The sequence below is a fragment of the Bubalus bubalis genome, chromosome 17 (assembly GCF_019923935.1).
Source record: "Bubalus bubalis isolate 160015118507 breed Murrah chromosome 17, NDDB_SH_1, whole genome shotgun sequence".
In the NCBI taxonomy this organism is placed as follows: domain Eukaryota; kingdom Metazoa; phylum Chordata; class Mammalia; order Artiodactyla; family Bovidae; genus Bubalus; species Bubalus bubalis.
Genome location: NC_059173.1, coordinates 42014811 through 42033714, shown reverse-complemented (window position 1 = coordinate 42033714; position 18904 = coordinate 42014811).

Genomic DNA, 18904 nt, shown 5'->3' with positions numbered 1-18904 from the left:
TTCTTATTTTAATATACAGTATGAAATATAATTCAATACATTGAAACATTGTGGTGAAGAACAAATATCTAGAATTATTAGCTCTATATCACCTTGAAAATCATAGTAATTTTTATGTTTACATTTTCTTTATTTCTTTATTCCTTTTGTTATGTCTGTTCATTAAGCCAAGCATCCCAAATTTCCTCAAACACTGAGGAGAAACATTTATCCAAGGAGTAAGAGACTTAAGACAGAATGAGTTAGGGTAAGGAAGTACAAGATATGGATATCATTGACAAAGTTGATTTGATTCTGGTGACATTTTATTGCTAACCAAGCTTGTGTGCTGATAATCCTTATTTGTAAAGAAGTTAACAGCACTTCCTGATGCATCTAAAGACACATTTCATTCAATAATTGGTGTAAATACTTTTAGTCCCTTTGATGTCATTTTCATCATCATGCTTAGAAATTTAAAACTGAATCTTTATTGTTTTCTTTTAACTGATTTATAGATGAGAGTAATCTGTCATATATAGGAGGTATCTTTTCTTCTTTATGATCTGTAATTGTTGAGAAAAACTTTGAGAAGAAATATTTTGCTTATTATTTCCCCAGTGAGGATATTGTTTAGTCACTAAGTCGTGTCTTGACTCTCTTGTGACCTCAGGGACTGTACCCTTCCAGGCTCTTCTGTCTATGGAATTTCTCAGGCAAGAATATATAATTATGTAGAAGAATGTCTATGTTTTCGAGAGGTATAGGCTGTAGATCATATAGGATGTGTATGTGTGTCTGTGCACTCAGTTGTGTCTGATTTTTGCAACCCAATGGACTGTAGCCTGCCAGGATTTTCTGTCCGTGGCACTTTCCAGGCAAGAGCACTGGAGCGGGTTACCTTTTCCTTCTCCAAGGGATCTTCCAAACCCAGGGATTGAAGGCATGTGTCTCCTGTGTCTCCTGCATTGGCAGGTGTGTTCTTTACTGTCCAGCCACCCGGGAAGCCCAGTGTGATGGTATTGTTCTGAAATGGAGGAAAAAGTTGATAAAGAATGACAGTATGTTCAATAAGATTATCATGAAGGGTTACTGCTAAATTACAGGCTAATGTTATTTCCCCCTCTTCATCTTAACTCTTGAATTCCTGCCCCAGAAAGCCGGAAGACCACAAATAGCACTACTGAATTGCTGTGTCTACTCTCATACATTGCCTGATTACTCACTCCAGAGCCTACAACACACCTCAGCTAATAGACTTGTGACCCTGGCAGGAAACTGTTACTTTGTTCTCAACATGGATATAGAACTATTAAGGTGGCTCTGCTTTACGAAGAGTGGTGTCCAGAAAAGAATTATTACTTCCTTTACTTTGTGGCCCTGGTGAGAACTCAGGAGGTGATCCAAAAACATGAGTGCCAGATGGCTGTAGAAAGGATGTTCCTGGAGGCCACTGCTGCATAGAAACTCCAGAAAGGTTGACTTTGAAGTTGATTATTTACAAGATGGATGTTTTGTAGTAGCCTAGGTCTCTACCCCACAGTGGCCGGAAAACCTGCTGTCACCAGACTAATCTTTGTATTGAAAATAAACTGACTCAATGGTGGCAGAATGGAACTCAGAAAAACACATGCTGCCATTGTACTTGCTCAGTTATGCTGGCTACGAGTCTTCATCCATCATCGGTGAAGTGAAAAATTCTGGAAAACAGGAAAGACATGCTGAGATTCAGGGTCCCGTCTCCATCTGTGCACAGACTGACAGGACCCTGCATATGAAGTCTAACACTGGCCCTGAAGGGCAGGGCTCATCGGGCTTAAAACAATGTAAACTTTAGCCAAGATCAAATTGATTGAAATGAAATAGTTTGATATGAAAATTTGATTGAACAAATGTGAGTGAAAGTGTTAGCCATTCAGTTGAGTCTGATTCTGCAACCTCGTGGACTGTAGACTGCCAGGCTCCTCTCTCCATGGGATTTCCCAGGCAAGAACACTGAAGTGGGTTGCCATTCCCTTCTCCAGGGGATCTTTCTGACCCAGGGATCAAACCTGGGTCTCCTGCATTGCAGGCAGATTCTTTACTATCTGAGCCACCATGGAAGCCCTGAACAAATGTATGTGATGTATGTGTATATTTTTTTAAGTTACTATCACTGTATTCTGGTGGAGAAGGCAATGGCAACCCACTCCAGTACTCTTGCCTGGAAAATCCCATGGATGGAGGAGCCTGGTGGGCTGCAGTCCATGGGGTTGCTAAGAGTCAGGCACGACTGAACAACTTCATTTTCACTTTTCACTTTCATGCATTGGAGAAGGAAATGGCAACCCACTCCAGTATTCTTGCCTGGAGAATCCCAGGGACAGAGGAGCCTAGTGGGCTGCCGTTGATGGGGTCGCGCAGAGTCGGACATGACTGAAGCGACTTAGCAGTAGCAGCAGCAGTATTCTGGGGTGTTAGTAATTTAGAGGGAGACAATGTAATTAAGAGCACAGTTCTGATATAAATATGACTGGTTCTAAACCCCAGCTCCACCATGCATGAACTGTCAGTATGGCCTTGTGTCTGTGGATTTGAATTCCAGCTCTGCATTATGCTAGATGTGTAACTTGGGTGAGTTACTGAGTTAGTTTCTCTGAACCCTCAGTTTTCTCACCTGTGTTTGTTGCTCTTGGTTAGTCGCTAAGTTGTATCTGACCCTTTGTGACCCCCTGGACTGTAGCCTCACCAGGCTTCTCTGTCCATGGGATTTCCCAGGCAAGAATTCTTGAGTGGGCTGCCATTTCCTACTCCAGGGGATCTTCCTGACCAGGGCTTGAACCCATGTCTCCTGCACCTCTTGTATTGGCAGGCAGATTTTTTACCACTGAGCCACCAGGGAAACCTGCCCATACAGGTACATAGTAAGTAATACATAGTAAGCATTCATAATTCATATAATGTATTGGTATATATTGGATATATTGGTATACTTTTGGACTGGGTGTTACTCTCAGTACACTATATATATACATTATCAATTAATGTAAAACTATTATATTCATTGTTATTTTTGGATACCCAATGATTATGTTTGTTTTGAAGCTCTTATTCTGTTTAAGAACTTCTTCCTGCCTTTCCCCCCCTTTTTAGCTCTAATTTATTTTCAGCTATTTATAATAGTAAAAGAGATTCAGTTCAGTTCAGTTGCTCAGTCGTGTCTGACTCTTTGCAACCCCATGAACTGCAGCACACCAGGCCTCACTGTCCATCGCCAACTCCCAGAGTTTACCCAAACTCATGTCCATTGAAGTGGTGATGCCATCCAAACATCTCATCCTCTGTCATCCCCTTCTCCTCCTGTCTTCAATCTTTCCCAGCTGCAGAGTCTTTTCAAATGAGTCAGCTGTTCACATCAGGTGGCCACAGTATCGGAGTTTCACCTTCAACATAAGTCCTTCCAATGAACACCCAGGACTGATCTCCTTTAGGATGGACTGGTTGGATCTCCTTGCAGTCAAAGGGACTCTCAAGAGTCTTCTCCAACACCACAGTTCAAAAGCATCAATATTTCGATGCTCAGCTTTCTTTATAGTCCAACTCTCACATCCATACATGACTACTGGAAAAACCATAGTCTTGACTAGATGGACCTTTGTTGACAAAATAATGTTTCTGTTTTTAATATACTGTCTAGGTTGGTCATAACTTTCCTTCCAAGGAGTAAGCATCTTTTAATTTCATGGCTGCAATCACCATCTGCAGTGATTTTGGAGCCCAAAAATATAAAGTCAGCCACTGTTTCCACTGATTCCCCATCTATTTGTCTTGAGGTGATAGGACTGGATGCCATGATCATAGTTTTCTAAATGTTGAGTTTTAAGCCAACTTTTACACTCTCCTCTTTCACTTTCATCAAGAGGCTTTTGAATTCCTCTTCACTTTCTACCATAAGGGTGGTGTCTTCTGCGTATCTGAGGTTATTGACATTTTTCCCGGCAATCTTGATTCCAGCTTGGATTCTTCCAGCCCAGCATTTCTCATGATGTACTCTGCATAAGAGTTAAATAGGCAGGGTGACAATATACAGCCTTGACGAACACCTTTTCCTATTTGGAACCAGTCTGTTGTTTCCTCTCCAGTTCTAACTGTTGCTTCCTGACCTGCATACAGGTTCTCAAGAGGCAGGTCAGGTGGTCTGGTATTCCCATCTCTTTCAGAATTTTCCACAGTTGATTGTGATCCACACAGTCAAAGGCTTTGGCATAGTCAATAAGCAGAAATAGATGTTTTTCTGGAACTCTCTTGGTTTTTTGATGATCCAGTGGATGTTAGCAATTTGATCTCTGGTTCCTCTGCCTTTTCTAAAACTAGCTTGAACATCTGGAAGTTCATGGTTCACGTATTGCTAAAGCCTGGCTTGGAGAATTTTGAGCATTACTTTACTAGCGTGTGAGATGAGTGCAATTGTGCGGTAGTTTGAGCATTCTTTGGCATTGCCTTTCTTTGGGATTGGAATGAAAACTGACCTTTTCCAGTCCTGTGGCCACTGCTGAGTTTTCCAAATTTGCTGGCATATTGAGTGCAGCACTTTCACAGCATCAACTTTCAGGATTTGAAATAGCTCAACTGGAATCCCATCACCTCCACTAGCTTTGTTCATAGTGATGCTTCCTAAGGCCCACTTGACTTCACACTCCAGGATGTCTGACTCTAGGTGAGTGATCATACCATCATGATTATCTGGGTTGTGAAGATCTTTTTTGTACAGTTCTTCTGTGTACTCCACGCCCAAGGCCAGGGGTGGCGACGAAGAGCTGTGGCTGCGCGGGCGCAGGAGGGCCTACAGGAGCTATCCCACATTGAAGGTCAGGGAGGGCGGCGGTGAGGAGATATCCCTCGTCCAAGGTAAGGAGCAATGAATGCGCTTTGCTGGAACAGCTGTAAAGAGATAGCCCACGCCCAGGGTAAGAGAAACCCAAGTAAGACAGTAGGTGTTGCAAGAGGGCATCAGAGGGCAAACACACTGAAACCATACTCACAGAAAACTAGTCAATCTAATCACACTAGGACCACAGCCTTGCCTAACTCAATGAAACTAAGCCATGCTTGTGGGGCAACCCAAGATGGGCGGGTCATGGTGGAGAGATCTGACAGAATGTGGTCCACTGGAGAAGGGAATGGCAAACTACTTCAGTATTCTTGCCTTGAGAACCCCATGAACAGTATGAAAAGACAAAATGATAGGACACTGAAAGAGAAACTCCCCAGGTCACTAGGTGCCCAATATGCTACTGGAGATCAGTGGAGAAATAACTCCAGAAAGAATGAAAGAATGGAGCCAAAGCAAAAACAATACCCAGCTGTGGATGTGACTGGTGATAGAAGCAAGGTCTGATGCTGTAAAGAGCAATATTGCATAGGAACCTGGAATGTCAGGTCCATGAATCAAGGCAAATTGGAAGTGGTCAAACAAAAGATGGCAAGAGTGAATGTCGACATTCTAGGAATCAGCGAACAGAAATGGACTGAAATGGGTGAATTTAACTCAGATGACCATTATATCTACTATTATGGGCAGGAATCCCTCAGAAGAAATGGAGTGGCCAACATGGTCAACAAAAGAGTCCGAAATGCAGTACTTGGATGCAATCTCAAAAATGACAGAATGATCTCTGTTCGTTTCCAAGGCAAACCATTCAATATCACAGTAATCCAAGTCTATGCCCCAACCAGTAATGCTGAAGAAGCTGAAGGTGAACGGTTCTATGAAGACCTATAAGACCTTTTAGAACTAACACCCAAAAAAGATGTCCTTTTCATTATACGGGACTGGAATGCAAAAGTAGGAAGTCAAGAAACACCTGGAGTAACAGGCAAATTTGGCCTTGGAATATGGAATGAAGCAGGGCAAAGACTAGTAGAGTTTTGCCAAGAAAATGCACTGGTCATAACAAACACCCTCTTCCAACAAAACAAGAGAAGACTCTATACAAGGACATCACCAGATGGTCAACACCGAAATCAGATTGATTATATTCTTTGCAGCCAAAGATGGAGAAGCTCTATACAGTCAGCAAAAACAAGACCAGGAGCTGACTGTGGCTCAGACCATGAACTCCTTATTGCCAAGTTCAGACTGAAATTGAAGAAAGTAGGGAAAACCACTAGACCATTCATGTATGACCTAAATCAAATCCCTAATGATTATACAGTAGAAGTGAGAAATAGATTTAAGGGCCTAGATCTGATAGATAGAGTGCCTGATGAACTATGGAATGAGGTTCGTGACATTGTACAGGAGACAGGGATCAAGACCATTCCCATAGAAAAGAAATGCAAAAAAGCAAAATGGCTGTCTGGGGAGGCCTTACAAATAGCTGTGAAAAGAAGAGAAGTGAAAAGCAAAGGAGAAAAGGAAAGATATAAGCATCTGAATGCAGAGTTCCAAAGAATAGCAAGAAGAGATAAGAAAGCCTTCTTCAGTGATCAATGCAAAGAAATAGAGGAAAACAACAGAATGGGAAAGACTAGGGATCTCTTCAAGAAAATCAGAGATACCAAAGGAATATTTCATGCAAAGATGAGCTCGATAAAGGACAGAAATGGTATGGACCTAACAGAAGCAGAAAATATTAAGAAGAGATGGCAAGAATACACAGAAGAACTGTACAAAAAAGATCTTCACGACCCAGATAATCACGATGGTGTGATCACTGACCTAGAGCCAGACATCCTGGAATGTGAAGTCAAGTGGGCCTTAGAAAGCATCACTATGAACAAAGCTAGTGGAGGTGATGGGATTCCAGTTGAGCTATTCCAAATCCTGAAAGTTGATGCTGTGAAAGTGCTGCACTCAATATGCCAGCAAATTTGGAAAACTCAGCAGTGGCCACAGGACTGGAAAAGGTCAGTTTTCATTCCAATCCCAAAGAAAGGCAATGCCAAAGAATGCTCAAACTACCGCACAATCGCACTCATCTCACACGCTAGTAAAGTAATGCTCAAAATTCTCCAAGCCAGGCTTTAGCAATACGTGAACCATGAACTTCCAGATGTTCAAGCTAGTTTTAGAAAAGGCAGAGGAACCAGAGACCAAATTGCCAACATCCACTGGATCATAGAAAAAGCTAGAGAGTTTTAGAAAAACATCTATTTCTGCTTCATTGACTACGCCAAAGCCTTTGACTGTGTGGATCACAATAAACTGTGGAAAATTCTGAAAGAGATGGGAATACCAGACCACCTGACCTGCCTCTTGAGAACCTGTATGCAGGTCAGGAAGCAACAGTTAGAACTGGAGAGGAAACAACAGACTGGTTCCAAATAGGAAAAGGTGTTCGTCAAGGCTGTATATTGTCACCCTGCTCATTTAACTTATATGCAGAGTACATCATGAGAAGCGCTGGACTGGAAGAAACACAAGCTGAAATCAAGATTGTCGGGAGAAATATCAATAACCTCAGATATGCAGATGACACCAGCGTTATGGCAGAAAGTGAAGAGGAATTCAAAAGCCTCTTGATGAAAGTGAAAGAGAAGAGTGAAAAAGTTGGCTTAAAGCTCAACATTCAGAAAACGAAGATCATGGCATCCGGTCCCACCACTTCATGGGAAATAGATGGGGAAACAGTGGAAACAGTGTCAGACTTTATTTTTCTGGGCTCCAAAATCACTACAGACAGTGACTGCAGCCATGAAATTAAAAGACACTTACTCCTTGGAAGGAAAGTTATGACCAACCTAGATAGCATATTCAAAAGCAGAGACATTACTTTGCCAACAAAGGTTCGTCTAGTCAGGGCTATGGTTTTTCCTGTGGTCATGTATAGATGTGAGAGTTGGACTGTGAGAAGGCTGAGCGCTGAAGAATTGATGCTTTTGAACTGTGGTGTTGGAGAAGACCCTTGAGAGTCCCTTGGACTGCAAGGAGATCCAACCAGTCCATTCTGAAGGAGATCAGTCTGGGGTGTCTTTGGAAGGAATGATGCTAAAGCTGAAACTCCAATACTTTGGCGACCTCATGCGAAGAGTTGACTCATTGGAAAAGACTGTGATGCTGGGAGGGACTGGGGGCAGGAGGAGAAGGGGACGACAGAGGATGAGATGGCTGGATGGCATCACTGACTCAATGGACGTGAGTCTGAGTGAACTCCGGGAGTTGGTGATGGACAGGGAGGCCTGGCGTGCTGTGATTCATGGGGTCGCAGAAGATTTGGACACGACTGAGTGACTGATCTGATCTGATCTGTATATTCTTGCCACCTCTTCTTAATATCTTCTGCTTTTTTTAGGTCCATACCATTTCTGTCCTTTATCGAGCCCATCTTTGCATGAAATGTTCCCTTGGTATCTCTAATTTTCTTGAAGTGATCTCTAGTCTCTCCCATTCTATTGTTTTCCTCTATTTCTTTGCATTGATCACTGAGGAAGGCTTTCTTATCTCTCCTTGCTCTTCTTTGTATATATCTTTCCTTTTCTCCTTTGCTTTTCACTTCTCTTCTTTTCACAGCCATTTGTAAGCCCTCCTCAGACAGCCATTTTTCTCTTTTGCATTTCTTTTCCATGGGGATGGTCTTAATTCCTGTCCTTGTACAATGTTACGCACCTCTGTCCGTAGTTCATCAGGCACTCTATCAGATCTAATCCCTTAAATTTATTTCTCACTTCCACTGTATAATCCTAAGCAATGTGATTTAGGTCATACCTGAATGGTCTAGTGATTTCCCCCACTTTCTTCAATTTAAGTCTGAATTTTGCAATAAGGAGTTCATGACCTGAGCCACAGTCAGCTCCCGGTCTTGTTTTTGTTGACTGTATAGAGGTTCTCCATCTTTAGCTGGAAAGATGCAAAGAGGTGAAATAACTTAAGTTTCCAAACATTATACATTACTGTTGGAGTTCCATATTTCAGAGGCGGTGTGGTTTGGGGTAGAAGAGTAATACGAAGTAACAGTAGAGTATTACTGTATACAAAGCACTGTTGAGTAAGTACCCATTTTTAATCCCATTTACCAAATAAGGTAACTCAAGTTTATAGAGAACCTAAAAATGAGTAGCTGGTAACATAGCCATAACTATTGATGGAACTAAGATTTCTATCTAGTAGACTGATTCCAGAGAGAATGTATTGTATGCTCATAGGACATATATAGCTGAAGGAATAAAAGTAGAAGTTATTGGAGATGAAAAGATCAGTAAAGTGTGAAAAAAGGGCTTGATGTGTTATTCATGTGAATGTTGATGTCACCCCTGACTGATGGTAGATCGAGGAAAAGAAAGACCTTAAGTTTTGAGGTAAAGCCCTTGACACCAGATAGGATGAACCAAGTGATAGTACCAAGGAGTAATGGAGCGTAATATACTACCACTTGTGCTTCCCAGGTGGCTTAGTGGTAAAGAATTTGCCTGTTGATGTAGGAGATGCCGGAGACACAGGTTCCATCCCTGGGTCGGGAAGATCCCCTCGGGGAGGAAATGGCAGCCCACTCCAGTATTTTGGCCTGGAAAGTCCCATGGATAGATAAGCCTTGTGAGCTACAGTCCATAGGGTCGCAAAGAGTCAAATGTGAGTGAACAACTGAGCACGCACAATACTACTACCACTGAGAAATTAACAGCAAGCTAATATTTACAGAGTCCATTTTATGTTTCTGGCTGTGTATGGAACTTTGGAATAGCATTATCTCAAGAAATCCACTCAATGATTATTTGAGGAAGATGCTATTAATTATTCTCATTTATTAGTCAAAACTTGGTTTTAGAAAAATTAAGTAAATTGACCAAGTCATCCAAGGTAGCTCTGTGAAATGGTTTCTAAGAAGTCACTCATCTCTCCATCCATTTGTTTATCAAATTTGAATATCTGCTGGGGATTAAGCGCTAGCGATAGAAAAAGTGTTTTAAATCCCAGTCCCCATTCTTAAGTCTGATGAGAACAAGAGCGATACAGGAACAATCTATGAAAACTATAGTAGAGGTATGATTTAATTATTTGTGAAATGAGAGTAGTGTGTTGCATAATCTTTAAGATTTGTTCCAATTCCCTCTCCGTGATTCTAGAAATGGTAAGAAGTAATCAATAAAGGCAAAACTACACACAGCTTGGTGGTATAGAACTTGAATCTGCTTAACTGCTATTAGCATAAGACCTTCCATATTTTCACAGACTGGTGAGTTTGGCAGTGGAGGAACTCAGTGTGAAGCAGCTGGGCATGATTTGGAGTGGGAGACGTGGAGTCAATGTTGGTGATGTGTTTACAGTTTGCATGTGCATTGCAGGTGTGTGACATCACTTCCCAAGGCTGATGCAAATGCTGGGAATGGTGGTAAGAGACCCACAGCTTGCCTTTAACCCTTTCCAAACAAGCCATCTTGTAGGCAGATGTTGACCATACCTTATTGTGCATCTCTCTGAATGAACCTGGAGATGAGCCAGTTTTTGCTGATCCAGGCCTGGCATTAGAATGCACAGTCTCTGAACCTCTTCAGGAAACGAAGATAGGAAACCAAGTGCTTTCCTTTAATGCTCCAGGTGATGGAAATGATGGGAAAAATCAGCATTATTATACTCTTTAGGCTGCAGTCAAACCTCATTGTTGTGATTGTAATTTTGGATGGAGTGGGAGTGGAAATAGGCTTCCTATGTAGGAAGAAGTCCTATTAAAGAAATAGTTTTCCAAACTAATAGTGTATACAACATCGCAGAGAGAAATATTAAAACTACTTAAGAGATCTAAATGTTTTCATGTTTTTCCTTGCAAATACTTCTCTAGTTTATCCAGTGCATGCTTTCTGTTCATATAAAGACAACAAACATAATGAACAGTTATGGTAATATAAAATAATCTCTGCTGCTACTGCTAAGTCACTTCAGTCGTGTCTGACTCTGTGCGACCCCATAGACGGCAGCCCACCAGGCTGCCCCGTCCCTGGGATTCTCCAGGCAAGAACACTGGAGTGGGTTGCCATTTCCTTCTCCAGTGCATAAAAGCGAAAAGTGAAAGTGAAGTTGCTCAGTCGTGTCCGACTTAGTGACCCCATGGACTGCAGCCTACCAGGCTCCTCCGTCCATGGGATTTTCCAGGCAAGAGTACTGGAGTGGGGTGCCATCGCCTTCTCTGTTATATTGCCTGCTTAATGTATTTTTCTGTAACTTATGTGTGCGTGCACATGTAAGTGTAAACTAATGTAAATGTAAGTTTTATATGAATAAAAGTAGCAATATTTAACTTAAAATAGCCGTATTTTAGGTTTTTCAGTAATTTGTTTAACTTTCCCTCTAATTCATGTTATAGAAGATTTAATAGTATGAGACTTTTTATCTTAGATGTTTATAGTGTTTGAAGTACTGTTGTGGCTTTTACTCTTACATACAACTCAGGCTGTGTGGATAAGAGGGTCCTTACTTGCAAGTTATCACTTGAGAAGGCAGAGCCTGGGACTCAATGTAGTATTAATCATTATTTCTGGAATCATAATGGCTATTTTGAGCAAGGGAGGAAAATGGTATCTGAAAATAGACCCCACTGAAGAAAACAAAGACCCATATTCCAGCCTCATTCTTTTTCTTCTTATATCAGAATTGGTACTCTGTAAGTGCCTGTTTGGATCACTTTATCTATGGAGTGCATTTGAAAAAAATTTGCTAGCCCTCTTGCAGCTGCAAGTGCTGATTATTTTGCTTGAATTTGTAGTTCTGTGCTGTTTTCTGGCATGAATGCATGATTTTGTAAAAAATTTAGACACAGCCTGCATTTGTTTTTCTTTAAGTCCTAGACAGTTTTAACTGAACAAGTCTGATTAACATGTTGAGAAGTTTGAAGCCAAATCTTCACAATCCTGCTTTTGAAAAGTGTCCAGATTTTTAGAAGGGGAGATTACTTTTAAGGAAATGAAGCTTCCTTATGTTTCAAGTTTGAAGATGAAATGAGATTGTGTCTCTTTAATTTGCAGAACTTTGGAGACGGTAGAGGCAGGATGGCAGAAACTGGGATATAAAATTTTCTAAAGCAGTTTCATTTCAGAGTATTACTGGGATCTAATTGTAATGCTAGAAAATTTAGTTGACATGTTCATTTTTTTTTAGTTGAACTCATAAATGTTTCCTATTTATATCATATAGGCCACAAGAATTAGTTTTGGAAATTGCAAGAGAAAAACTTAGAAGACATATCTTCTTTTCAAAAATGTTTTATTTAAGAATAGTTGGTTAATAATGTGTGAATTTCTGCTGTATAGAAAAGTGATTCAGTTATACATATATGTACGTACTGTGGATGCTGACTGTAGCCTTGAAATTAAAAGACGCTTGCTCCTTGGAAGAAAGGCTATAACAAACCTAGACAGCGTATTAAAAAACAGAGACATTACTTTGCCAACAAAAGTCTATATAGTCAAAGCTATGGTTTTTCTCAGTAGTCACGTACAGATGTGAGAATTGGACAATAAAAATGGCTGAGTGCCAAAGAATTGATGCCTTGAAACTGTGGCTCTGGAGAAGACTCTTGAGAGTCCCTTGGACAGCAAGGAGATCAAACCAGTCAGTTCTAAAGGAAATCAACACTGAATATGCATTGGAAGGACTGACAGTAAAGCTGAAGCTCCAATACTTTAGTCACCTGATGTGAAGAGACGACTCATTGGAAAAGACCGTGATGCTGGGAAAGATTGAGAGAAAGGGTGTGGACGGGGGGCTCAACAGAGGATGAGATGGTTGGATGGCATCATCAACTCAATGGATATGAGTCTGCCTAAACCATGGGAGACAGTGAAGGACAGGGAAGCCTGGTGTGCTTCAGTTCATGTGGTTGCAAGTGTTGGACATGACTTAGCAACTGAACAACACAAAAATTACATTCTTTTTCATATTCTTTTCCATTATGATTTACCACAGTATACTGAATACAGTTCCTTGTGCTATATAGTAGGATCTTGTTGTTTATATAGTCTATATATAGTCATTTGCATCTGCTGATCAGGACATCTCTATCTTAATATCCTAGAGAGACATCCACTTCTAATATGTCTTTTCTGTAACCATTTGTGTTTGTGAGAAGTAGAGTGTGTAACGTTAATGTGAATCTCCTTCCATCATGGCTGTGACCTGGCACATATGAACACACAAATGAAATTAGAATGATTGGTGAGTCTACCTTGGAAAACTCAGAAGCCAACTGGAGATCCTGTTGCAGCCAAAATCAGGCACATAATCAAAACCAGGTTAGCTTTTTAAAATTAGAAAATTAAAAATGACGTGTACTGGCTCTGTGAAGGGGTTTGGGGCCCCCTTACTGGTAGTGGCAATTCATAATCATGCGTCAGAGCCAAGGCGATTGTTACTAGCTATGTTTCAAATTTTTCTTGTCTTTTAAATATTTCTGAAAGAATGTTTTTTTAGGTGACGAAATTAAAAACATTCCAAAATGTATAATCTGTTAATGATTTTTAAAAACTGTTTATTTTGAGATAATTTTAGATTCACATGCAATTTTGAGAAATAAGCTAAAGAGATACATACCTCCTTCACTTGATTTCCCCCAGTGGTTACATCTTGAATATATATTGTATAATACTATATCATAACCAGGAAATTAACATTGATATAATTCATCAGCCTGATTTAGATTCATGGGTTTTTTGTGGACTCACCTGTATGCATGTATGTGTCTGTGTATCTAGCTCTATTCAGTTTTATTACATGTGCAGATTCATGTAATCACCTTCACAGGATCCAGAACAATTCCATCATCATGAGTATCCCTGCTGCTAGTTATTAGTTCTTGATGGGAGAATAAATCAAAAGATTTATCACCAATTAAATAGCTTCTCTAAGGCTATGTTCTACCTAAAATAGCTTTGAAAGTACACTAAGTGACTAAGAAGACAGAAGTATTTAACCTTCACACTCATTCTAAGCAATAGGCTGAAGCTGTGGGAGCTGGTCTCCCTGTGGAGTTCTCTGGAAATATAAGCAACGAATGACCATGCTGCTTTAGAAAGGAGAAATTGCTGAGCAGAGTGGAGGAAGATTTTAATGATATGTGCAACAGAATAAGGCAGGGCTTTAAGGACACAGGTTAATAGGTCTTTTGCACAGTTTTAACAAAAGGAAGTTAAAAATTACAGTCTTAGATTCTTTTGTGTAAAAAAAAAAAAAAGGCAATGTCAGCAAGAATTAAAAAGAAATTGTTGCTGGTCTGTGCTGTTTGAAAAGAGTTTTCTCCCCCTGGGAAAACAATAAAAAATTATTTGCCCCTGTATCAAGTTTAGGACCACTTACCAAAATGGCTAGCTTGGCAGAGGCTGTCACTTAGCTCAGAGCTCAATTGTAGGATTCACTTGTAGCTCAGCGTGAACTTTCCACATAGACAATAGACATTTGTGCTCACACATTTGGAAAATGAACTTACACAAATAAGGGCAATATATACAGTTTCTTGAAACCATAAAACATTGACACTTTTCAACTAATGGGCTTTGGGCTACACTCAAAGCTTTGTGTTCTTTGCTGCTACCCTTTATGTATAGGGTAATGAAGACCATCTATGAAGTGAAATTGTTAATAGCAAAAAATTGTGAGAAGTCAATCATGAACACTGAATTCTGGATATTTCCCCTTACTTGTGGCCCTTTGGAAATTAAAGATAATCCTTTTGTTTTAAAGAGAATATCGGTTTAGTTATAACATGATTAAAATTCTGCTTTTTTCTACTCATAGGTGGAAAAGACTGTCTGACATACTACTAATGGCCTTTTAGAATGGCCATTTGTTTGATCAACTACACTGAGGTTTATCTTTGAAGACCTGTAATTCGCTCCTATATCTGGATGGTAAAGGTCTAGGAAAGTGAATGAACTTAAAATACATCAAATAGAATACTATTTCCTTAGAAAATCCTAGGAGGACTAAAGCAAAGGAACCCGAGGCACAAAGTCCTGAAGGTTTTCCTTCTGTGGTGCTAGCTCTATTTCGTCTCCTAAGCTTGCCTCACTCCTCCAACCACAGGTCCTTGAAGGCTCACTCACAGCCACTGCCTTAGGTAGGAATTTTGTGTGTTGTATGCTGTTGCTTAGCTGTGTCTGACGCTTTGCGTCCCCATGAATTGTAGCCCTCCAGGCTCCTCTGTCCGTGGGGATTCTCCAGGCAAGAATACTGGAGTGGGTTGCCATGCTCTCCTCCAGGGGATTTTCCCAACCCAGGGGTCGAACCCAGGTCTCCTGCATTGCAGGTGGACTCTTTACCATCTAAGCCACCAGGGATTATGTAGTTGCTCTTAATCCCCTCTAAGAATCTGGAGGGGATAGAATTTATATACTTCCACAGACATAAGGGAGAGGAATAGTGTGAAGGGGCTTCCCAGGTGGCTCAGATGGTAAAGTGTCTGCCTGCAATGCAGGAGACTGGGGTTCGATCCCTGGGTCAGGAGGATCCCCTGAAGAAGGAAATGGTAACCCACTCCAGTACTCTTGCCTAGAAAATTCCATGGATGGAGGAGCCTGGTAGGCTACAGTCCATGGGGTTGCAAAGAGTTGGATATGACTGAGCGACTTCACTTTATAGACATAATGTCTGGAGCAGCTCTATGCATGTTGAGCTTCTGAGAATCTCCTTAGGTCTGGAATTTGGTTCCCTTGGATGAACCCTGGATTCTGTCTTAATGGTTAGTAGTCATTCTTTCCTTTTTTTGCACATTGACCCAGTTATAGGGACTGGTCTTTTACCCTAGTCTCTACCGCTGAGACATCGTTTGAACTTTCAGTTAAGAGGTTTCTTTTTAGTTTGACATTTTGGTTCCTCTCACCTGGGGTTGGAGCCTTGCTCTACATTCCATTAAGGGGATGTTTTTTCCATTTTTTATCATTTTCTCCTTTAAATCACGTGCCTCCAGTGACACTACTTTCTATATCTTTGTTTTGTTTTTCTTTTTTTAATTTATTTTAATTGGAGGTTAATTACTTTACAATATTATATTGGTTTTGCCATACATCAACATGAATCCACCACAGGTATACATGTGTTCCCCATCCTGAAACCCCCTCCCTCCTCCCTCCCTGTACCATCCCTCTGGGTCTTTGTTTTAAAATATTTTGGTATAAATAAACTTCTTTTGAGAAGCTAATGAAAACTCCAGATTCTCTTCCAAGAATAATGTGTGTGTATGTGTGTGTGTGTATAATTTTGTGTTCTATAGAAAAGTACACATAGCCATAACTTTTATTAAAGTTTCAAAAGATATCTCTCTCTCTTTAGTCACTAAGTCGTGTCCTACTCTTGTGACCCCGTGGACTGCAGCCTGCCAGGCTCCTCTGTCCATGGGATTCTCCAGGCAAGAATACTGGAGTGGGTTGCCATTTCAAAAGATAATAGCACTCTGAATTCCATGTATGGATCTCACAGAAGTCTGTGTAACTTGGGTCAATAAGTCCTTAATTTATTCTCTTAGTTTTCAGGTGAAAAATTGTGGCCCTCAGGTCAGGGGTAGGTCTTTATGGCTTCCCTAGGATGTTAAGAATAGGCCTTTGCTTCAATACTGGATTATTGGTAATTGGCTGTTAAAGGAAGCAAAAGTCTGTAAATTTCTTTCTCAATACTAATGTATCAATGCTCATTTTACTTACTTGATTATCCTTTCTCTCTTACATCAGTGGTTTTAGATTTTGACTTTTCTCCACATCTATTCTGTGTGCATTGCTTAGACTGATGTTTATGTGACTTCTTTGCTCTAGTCTCTGTAGGCACTCCTGTTTGAAGCAAAACTTTCCTTCTCTCCAAAGTTATTGTGGACTAACAGTTGACCCTCTAGATGGGAGGCAGTGTCTTACCTGGCATTATATATAAAACTGGACCTTAATTACTGTAAAATGTACATTGGTAGATAGTGACTCCCAGAACCTAATGTTGGGCATATTTATGTGGATTGTACATCTGTATTAACCTGCTTGGGCTGTTACAACAAAATATAATGGATTAAACAACAGAAACTTTTTTCCACACGGTTTTGGCAGTTGGAAGTTCAAAGTCTGAGGGCTAGTGTGGTTGAGTCCTGGTGATCTGTGTGGTTCTGTTCCTGATTTGCATCCAGCCATCTTCTCACTGTGTCCACACATGGCATAAAAAGAGAGACAGATCTCTGGTGTCTCTTCTTATAAGGGCAGTAATCCTATCATGAGATTCCCAACCTTATGAACTCATCTAAATCAGATTATCTTCTAAAGATAATCAGATCTTATCGCCAGCTACCATCATATCAAGGGTAGCTTCAGTATATGAATTTTAGGGGGACACAAAATTCAGTCCATAGTGGCATCTCTGAAAGAGGAATATGGTGAAAGGCATTAGTGACCAGTTCTTCAAAGAAGAATGGCCTCCCAGCTGGGGCTTGTGTACTAAGAAATACATGCGAAAAGAAGGTCAGGTAAAAATCCCAGAATGGAAGAGAACAACAAAGAAAACGGGATTTCTAAGGGTAGGATTTTATTGGACACTCATCTGTGTGAGAATAATTTTTAGCAGAATCAAAGTGGACAGATTAGGGACCCTACCAGATAAAGACTGTTACTCCAGAAATGAAAAATGTATTTTATTTCAGTCAACTGGAATTTAGGGTGAAAGGTAGAAGAACAATTCCAAGCAGTGCCCTTGGATTTACTCTTACCAACTTTCATATATACCATATAACAACAGTGTTAATTACATTTATCATGCTATACATTACATCTGTGGTGCTTATTTATCTTTTAGAAAGTTTTACTGGTGTATAGTTGATTTACAGCATTGTGTTAGTTTCACATGTACAGCAAAGTGAATCAGTTATACATATACATTTATATACTTTTTTTGAAAAAGATTCTTTTACCATATAGGCCATTAGTGAGTACTGAATAGAATTCCCTAGGCCATACAGAAGTTTCCTTAAATCAGGGGGTTTGACTTTGTGATACATTCTCTCTCAGTTTCCATCACTGGGAGGGAGTGGTTTAGAGCATGAATCTTAGTGTTGGTTACTGAATTTGGATCTGCCATTCATGAGCTCTTGTGACCTCAGGCAAGTTACATGAACTTATCTAACTAAGACTCAGTTTCCTAACTTGGAGCTTGTGAGGATCAGTTAAGATAATGTAAAGAAAGAGCTGGGTTATCTGGGAACCAGTGAAGAGTCCTGGAGAAGGAAATGGCAACCCACTCCAGTATTCTTGCCTAGAGAATCCTGTGAATGGAGGAGCCTTGGTGGGCTGCTGTCCATAGGGTTGCACAGAGTTGGACACAACTGAAGCGACTTAGCGTGCGAGCATGCATTGAAGAAGGAAATGGCAACCCACTCCAGTATTCTTGCCTGGAGAATCCCATGGACAGAGGAGTCTGGTGGGCTGCCGTCTATGGGGTCGCAGAGTTGGACACGACTGAAGTGACTTAGCAGCAGCAGCAAAGAAAGAGCTGGATATAGGACTCGGCACATTTTAAAGCTCTACAAATGAGAGTGGTAATCAGACTGATAATTCATCAGTACAATGATTGACCATTAAATCTCTGTCAAGCCCACTTTCTTCCACAAATTGCAGTGTGGATTTGTGGTAGCAAACTCTCCCTTTCTTCCTCCTAGTGGGTATCCATGGTTCTTGACTCTTTACTGACTCAGAATGCCAGGGAACAAAAGTAGACATGTGCAGCTTTCCCCTTCTTTTCCTACAATAAAAATCCCTGTAAGTTAAAAAACACCTGAAGTGAAATTCAAATGAGAAGCAGCAGAAGACAGTTAACCTTCTTGTGGAGAACAATTAATTGATTTTGGCTAAATATGTTTTAACTAAACCTAAACTTACAGACCAAGGATTATTTTCAGTCATAATCCTAAACTGATGCAAGATGGAATCAATTCATTAAGTTTTATATAAATTATTTAGCCTGTATAATATATATAATCTCAATGTAATTAGGGGTTTATTT